The 7,667-nt window shown below is 36.3% G+C and overlaps 1 protein-coding gene across 2 annotated transcripts in view; it reads left to right on the top strand.

The window, feature by feature from the left end:
• Positions 1 to 2,022: 2,022 nt before the first annotated feature.
• LOC150102783 (tubby-related protein 3-like) overlaps positions 2,023 to 7,667 on the top strand; it is a 514,140-nt gene continuing 508,495 nt past the window's right edge. For both annotated transcript variants that reach the window (XM_090398901.1, XM_090398899.1), the window contains exon 1: positions 2,023 to 2,092. The gene's annotated coding sequence lies outside the window, so the exon portion shown is untranslated. The remainder of the gene's footprint in view (positions 2,093 to 7,667) is intronic.

Raw genomic sequence — 7,667 nt, 5'->3', positions numbered from 1 at the left:
ACCAGCGTTGATGGTAGCATCTGGTTTCTGAAGCCGTAGAGTGCACACAACAAGGTGGTGGTCAGTTGACAGTTCTGCCCCTTTTGTCACACGAATGTCCAACACTGAGGAAAATAGGTCTGCTGAGACTATAAAGAAGTCAATCAGTGACCTTTGTTTTAGTGTCTCCCTCTACCAAGTATATTTATGGCCTTCTCGGTGCTGGAAGAAGGTATTCATTATGGACAAGCTGTTAGTACAGCAGAAATCCAATAATTTCAACCCATTCGCGTAAAGGTCAGGAGCGCCGTTCCTCCCAACTACATCCCTCCATGTCTGGTCATCTGTTCCAACATGTGCATTGAAAGTCACCCATTAGCAGGACCGATTCCATGTCTGCTACCCTGTCAAAAGCAGCATCCACTTCCTCTAGGAAGGCAGAGTATTCTGACTTCAGATTAGGTGCATAGGCTTGCACCACAGCGAAATCATGGTTTTTCATCTGAAGCCTTAACACACATACCCGTCCCCCCAATGGGATCCACTCAGCAACACAGTCTGATAGCTGGGGGCTTGTGAGTATCCCCACACCCGCCTGAGCAGACATTGTCGGGCTCACACCAGAGTAGTAGAGCTTCCACCCATTATCCAGGTCGACAGTACCAGAGCCTCTCCTCTTGGTCGAAGAAAGCCCGACTAAGTCTAGCCAGTAGCGCTTGGCTTCCTCGACCAGTTCCAACTCCTTCCTTGTCAGAGAGAAGATGTTCCAGTTGCCTAAAGCCATAGTCTGGTGCCGTTGTCGTTGCCATTTCCATCCTTTTGCAGAACCATTTCTTTGCGCTTCCCCTAAACACCTCCACAAACGGGTAGCGGGCCCATTGAAGAGTTTCCTCTAGAAGAGTGCTGAGGAGTGGTATCTAAGGGAGACTGTAACATATTTTTCGAACGCATCCCTTGGTAACCCGCGCGACGGACGATGCGGTATGAACATTTTTTGATGGCCTGATCATTTTACAGTGTTTGATAATGTCCTGTTAGCACAAGACGAAATGACACAGCAAAATATGAAAGATTTCCCTCGAATACTCTAATAGCATTCGGAGGAAGGAACGAGAAGAAAGAAAGGAGGAAGAGGAGGGACCAGTCTACAGATAATATAACATTACATGAAATAAGGCATGGTCCATCATCAGGTACCTCGGGTTTGTCACGCCCGTACTCACTGAAGTGAGCCCCTGAGACAAATCATTTTAGTGCAAAATGTAGACGAAACGATACCAATTATAGCATTGAGAACGTTGATATCACAAAGAGTCCCGCCGACAATGTGTCTTTCATGTACTGTGAGCACGTGAAGTATAAATTTCAGGAACTATTACAGAAAAACTGTTGTTTTTCTGTAATAGTAGCTGGAAGCATCATAATACAATACATAAATCGGTTTTATGCTCCATGTATTATGATGCTTACTACTCTTTCTCAGAAGACAAAAATGATACATGTTTTAATAACACTTTGGATTACATGCATTCTGTAATGTATTTTTTTATTATTATTATGAAGGCGATTTCTACGTTCGCAATCACGTCCTAATCATCGTGTTCAGATTTCGGGAATATCGTTTGATATTTTTTCAAATACTCAATATATTAGTTGAAACCGCATGTAATTGAATTAAGATAGTCTAAGTCCGACACAACTTTGAAGGATTTTATGTCTACTTTCTGATCAGCTCATAGTTCGCGTATTAAAATTGTACAATAAGGAATAGAAAAGTAATTCAGTGTTCGTAGCAGTTGATGCCTGGTAGACTGTGCGCGCACATCGAAATACAAATTCGAGATTTGTAATGAATTTGTTTCTACGGTGGGTGGAACTCTTCATATTTTATTATGATTTATAAAGTTTGTTCTTATTCATACTTTGATTACATTGAAGCTTTTTCTGTAATAATTATCAACGAAATAAATTATTATAATTCATAAAACAATGTTTGCTACAAGGTAATATATGCTAACTTATGCCGATCCTTATATATTTTCTAGAAAAGCAGCAATCTCATTTTATGAAAGAATTAATGGAGCCACTGTTCATGATTTATTACGTATAAAAAGTAAGTACCTTACTGCTATTTGTTAACATTTCAGTTACGTATAAATGAAAGACCATAAACACATTGAGGCAGTTTCAGGTGCAGTATTAACGACATGAGTGAAAGTGAATGAGGTGCTATACTAAGTGCTCATTTTTATTTGGAATCGAATGCTGCAGAATAGAAGTCTGATGGTTCTATCCGTATTATTATTACTATGTCCCCTATTATATTCTACATTTAAACTGCGATCAGAAGAAATGAGTTAAGGCATAGTATGTTGCTTTGCTATCTATGGAACATGTTTTTTTTTCTCAGTTGTTGAGAGCATTTCTGATGTCTGTCTTTAACTCAAAGGTTAATATTATAATCTGCATGTTAAGGCCAAGGAAGGTTTACAACCATCCGATTTTCCAAGCTCTAGGCTCCTTTATTACGCAAAAAATTAATGTGTGTGTGATTATTTTTTACAATAAAACGAACTTTATAGAAGTAGCTTATTTTAACGTGTTATAATAATCAGATACGATTATAATCATAATATTTAAATTTTCTGCTACCATTCAGTTGTAGGAAACTTACGACTATTACAAAAATGTGATATACGAATAGTTTGAGCGCAGCAAAATTTAAATAATTTTAAAGAGTTGCTATATATTCCTCCCACATGATCAAGAGCATTTCATGTACTCATGACAGTGCTTCGTTTGTTCCAGCAATTTCTTCTGAAGGTAATTAACGTTTTACATCAACTAAAAGAAAGCACTAAGCAATATTTGCGTGCATCTTGTACCAGTTATTGACCAAAAATGCAGCAAAACGTCGCTCATGAGCGACGAAACACTATTTGTTGATTGCTAGTGTGGAGGAGAAATTCTTCTCCGTTCTCAGTAATCAGATGCCCCTCCTGAGTACACTCTACACGCATCTGGGGTTGCATAGATGAATGAATTTATTATCCGGTGTAAAATCACGAACTGCTTGATGGTAGCTTAAAGTATTTTGTGTTATCTCCCGAGCCAGGAGGTCAAAATGCGGTTTATATGTGGCAAGACCTATGGACTTGCTAGACTCATATGAAGAAAACAAGGCTAAGAGTTTATGATCCTTGCTATCCGTATAATATTTCCTATCTACAGGAGAGTGGAGCATTAAATTCAGTTAGATCGGTATTATGAATAGTAATAAACGTCCGGAATTGGACTATTCCACTTTATATATCACGATGACGAACCAATGGACATTAAGACTTGCTCATCACGATTTGACCTCAAAACAGTTACAATATGCAGTACTAAGATACTTATTAGTACTTCCTTCCCATTATGCATATCATTATACATGTCCGCAAGGAGATGTGCTTTGCATTATGGGAGATATGTTAAGTTTTATACAAATGTATGAAAATGTTTCCAAATTAAAGGGCTATAATAAATTTAGTTTAATCCTTTATCCAAGTGTAAGCAAACAAAGTTTGCGCCTGAAGCATCTTCAGGACTGAGGTAACTCGTGGTACAGGTGGACTAAGCTCATCACTTGTCTTAGTATCTCCCATAATGCAAAGCACATCTCCTTGCGGACATGTATAATTCTATGCATTAAGGGAAGGGCCACTACCCAGACCGATTTCGACCTTTATTGAGGTCTCGTCAGTGGGAGCCAGACCCAGAGGTGGTGATACTAAGGTGGAAGTAAGGGAAGTTTTTTCAGTCCTGAAGATACTTCAGGCGCAAACTTTGTTTGCTTACACTTGGATAAAGGATTAAACTAAATTTATTATAGTCTAATCAAGTGGGGAAAAAAACTTCTAATTATAGGGCTTTTTGCGATTTTATTGGATGACAATTCATACATTTTTGTTTTGTTCTTTCGTTGCTGATAATGTCATTAAACCAGATAGACGTCACGAACGAAGTTATTCTTAATATCATGCCAACATAAGGGATCACAAGAGTAATGTGTAGGTAAGTAGATCTCTTCAAGTGGATCTATTGATGTGGTTCTCTGAGAGCTGGAAATCTGTATGAAGAAGGTTGTTTCAAAGAACAGAATTAGACGGAATGATAGAAGTTAGTTCGATGCTTAACTTTATACGATATTAGGTGCTCGTGGTTTTACATATTTGGAATGATGATGACCAGTTCAGTGAAACACCTGCCATGAAATTATCTTAAGGCATAACGTTGAAGTAGAGCTTCTGTAAGAAAATGAATGGAGGAAGTTCATGAACAAGATGTCATAAACGAAGTGGTTTGTCCTCTTCTGCAGAGCGACAAACATTCGTAGTGGATTTTAGTGCATCAGTCCAAATATGAGAAAATATTCTAAGTCGAACAGATGATAAACTGGGTTGTTAGAGATCTGAATACTATTACATAATATTTTCATGCGTTTCTCCAAATCGTTCCATGTTTGTCAGTAAGGCTAGCTTAGGAGATTGGATGTAGAATATTGTGATTACTAGTAATTTTGATGCTTCGCCATTGTGGATGAACTTCTGCATTGTTTGCATTAATTCTGGAATACAGATTTTGAGCACAGTTTGGAGAATGCTGGTAATACTAGATTCGAATGACTATATTTTACACCATATAAATCATATATTTATTGACTATATATTATGCTTTGAATTTTAAGCCAGTTTATCCAGCATGCAAGTGGATCGAAATATGTAAATGAGACCATTACAGACATTGTGTCTTAGAAGAAGGATTTTTTTTTCGTTACTAGTGCGATTGAGATTTTGAATTTATTGATATTTCAGCTGAGTGTTAGAAGTAAGAACCTGATTAGTTTTTGGGAATATTTCCGACAGCCTGTTTCATTTGTGAAAACTAACATTTCTTTTTTGTTTCAAAGAAATCTCTATTCTGACTTTGTGTTTTCAAATAGTTTGAATCGGTACTATAAATTCAGCAAAATAGTTTCGTTTTTTTTTTTTCTTGGTACCAGCAATACATTTGATTTCAACTGCAAACCAATTATAGGTAACTTTATTTATCTGGATTATGTGTAAACACCAGTTTTAATTCGGAAAGAAAATGATCGCAACAAAATATTAAACAGCTTCGTTTTGTGTGCGCTGTCGACAGTACGAAGATGGCTAAGAAGATATAAATAAACGCTGAACTACAAAATGTGGATGCATTTAAGTATACACCGTGAGATTTTATATTGTCGTGGGAATCCTTGAATTTGTTCAACAACTCATTTGGATTTTTCATTTTACAATGATATATAACTAATTTCACGATGCTCGCTACAAAAAGCAGTGAGAGATAGGCGGAAAAAATGATGGTAAAAGTAGCGATTCAATGAAGAGAGGATGTTTGGGCCCTTTTTTATTATTTAAGTTTTTTTCCATTGGTAAATTAAATGAGAGGAGAATAAAAAAACTTGAGAAGAATTTCGTATGTGACCTATTCTGCTTTTTTGAGATGGATGGCAGTTACAAAAACTGGCATCCAGTTTTTGTACCTGCCATCCCCGAAAGGCTGCGAACTTATAGTATTTGTACTGTGCGTGGCCACAGGATCTATTATGATTAATTTTTATTTATTTTTACATGCTCCAGAAAACTATTCTAGAGACAAAACAGTGAACTTTTTCAGGCTACATCATTTTATTTATTAGGCTGATTGTTCAGTTTCTCCACTTTCTTTCTGACAGTTTAATCTTATCCGGCGATCTTCTGGTTCTCCACTTCTACCACTTTTTGTCTCTTTGCATCTTTCCATCTGTCGCCGTCTTGATGTGGACTAGAGAATGAACCGAGGAATGAAAATATCATGCTCGGAACTGATTAATTGCCGACTATACCTTGCATAATACAAAGGACAAATTCAACATTTACTGCATAAACTTGATACAAAGACAAAGAGTTGACCACATTACTATTGTACGATATATTTATGTATAAAAAAAAATAAATGTATACTGGTGTCCAGTATAACGTTAAAACTGGGCTTTCGATTAATCATACATATTTACTTCTTTAAAACAAATATTCTCCACACATGCATTTTGTATCAACTTTCTTCCACTTCCTGATATCCGTATTGCTCGCATTATGTCTTAATGCCTTGTGAAATGTTATATTTCGGGTAGAAGCAAGTATGATAGGTGGTTGAAGCTATTACCGGTATAATTCAGTCATATTAATAATGTTTATTTAATGCACTTAAACAGTTTGATGCACGGTCTGGACTGTGGCGCCATCTCGTAGTCCTGTTATACATTCTTTTGATAGGAAAAGACCATGACTCTTATTTATAAACTTCCTCTCTTGGTGTTAGAGCACATGCACAATGATGAGGAATCTCTACATAACCCCACATGCGCTTTTTCTCTGGGTCATTTAAGCGAATAAAGTACAGATACGCCCACCCCTGTCTTTCCAAGCATTTGCTATCGTACCTGAAAAATAGAAAAAAAAAAAAAACATTGGGAATTGCAAAGTTATTGGATTGAAGAGGTAATACACCAAAGTAGAATGCAAGTTTAATATTAAGGTTAATAACACAAATATTACAGTAATAATTTAAAAAAATATATTTGCGTTATATAAAACATCAGATATTTTTAAGCATATAGCACATTAAATGTTTAAAATATCACCCAAGTTAATTAATCTGGTTATAACGTGTTTGTGGTTTGCAGTTTAATAGCTTTTTTCAATTATGTATAATTGGATAAAAAATGTGTGATAAATATCGGTATTTCTAAGGAATTGAATCTGAAGATGCAACAACTTCGGAATCGCTAGTTGCTTAAGTTAAATTTTCTGTTCCTGTTGCATTACAAATACGATCACTAACTCCACGATCATCTTCGATTTGCTAGTTTGATTAAAAGTTCGAATATCTGCATTATCTTTATGATCCCAAGAGAGCAATGATGAAGAGTACGGAATATGTAATAAAACTAACAAATATGCAATAAGATAATTTATGTAAAGATTAAATTGTTTACATGAATCAAAGTGTTCATCTGTACTAACCGAGCGGTGGAGGCTCTGCAAACAAATGCATTAATAGGCGCATATGGCATAATAACTATATGCCTTTTATAAAGAACAGTTATCTGTTGCAATTTCCGGGCATGCCTTTACCTGCACACGTGATAATAAAAAAAGAATATTTTATAAACAGAAATTAAAGTTGCGACTCGTTTTCGGCATATAAGTAGGAAAAAAAAAAACTCCGACTAGATATCGGCATCAGACAAGTTCTCGGCCTAACAATGAAAAATCGAATTTATAATTTCAAAATTATAAATTCGATTTTTCTTTATAATCTTCCGTAAGACTAATACATTTATTCCAGCGATGCTCCAGCTCCATTATCCCATCCCTGTAGTGGTCCTCAGTAAGATCTACAAATCACTTCTTGATTCGAAAAAAACGCTGGCCAGCGAGGAAGGGATAAAAGTCAGAGGGAACCAAATCTGGGGAGTAGGATGATGTTCCAACAATTCATAGTGCAGATCCCTTAATTTTCCCATTGCCAAAACACTTTTGTGAGCAGGTGCATTGTCCTGATGAAAGATGACTTTTTTTCTTCTGCAAACCAGGTATTTTCTCACGAATTTTTTCGTC

Source organism: Typopeltis vanoorti, chromosome 10 (genome assembly GCF_054136105.1).
Source record: "Typopeltis vanoorti isolate ZY-2024b chromosome 10, IOZ_Tvanoo_1.0, whole genome shotgun sequence".
Taxonomy (NCBI): Eukaryota; Metazoa; Arthropoda; class Arachnida; order Uropygi; family Thelyphonidae; genus Typopeltis; species Typopeltis vanoorti.
The sequence above is the reverse complement of the archived record's forward strand: the minus strand, read 5'-3'. Positions and strand labels throughout refer to the sequence as shown.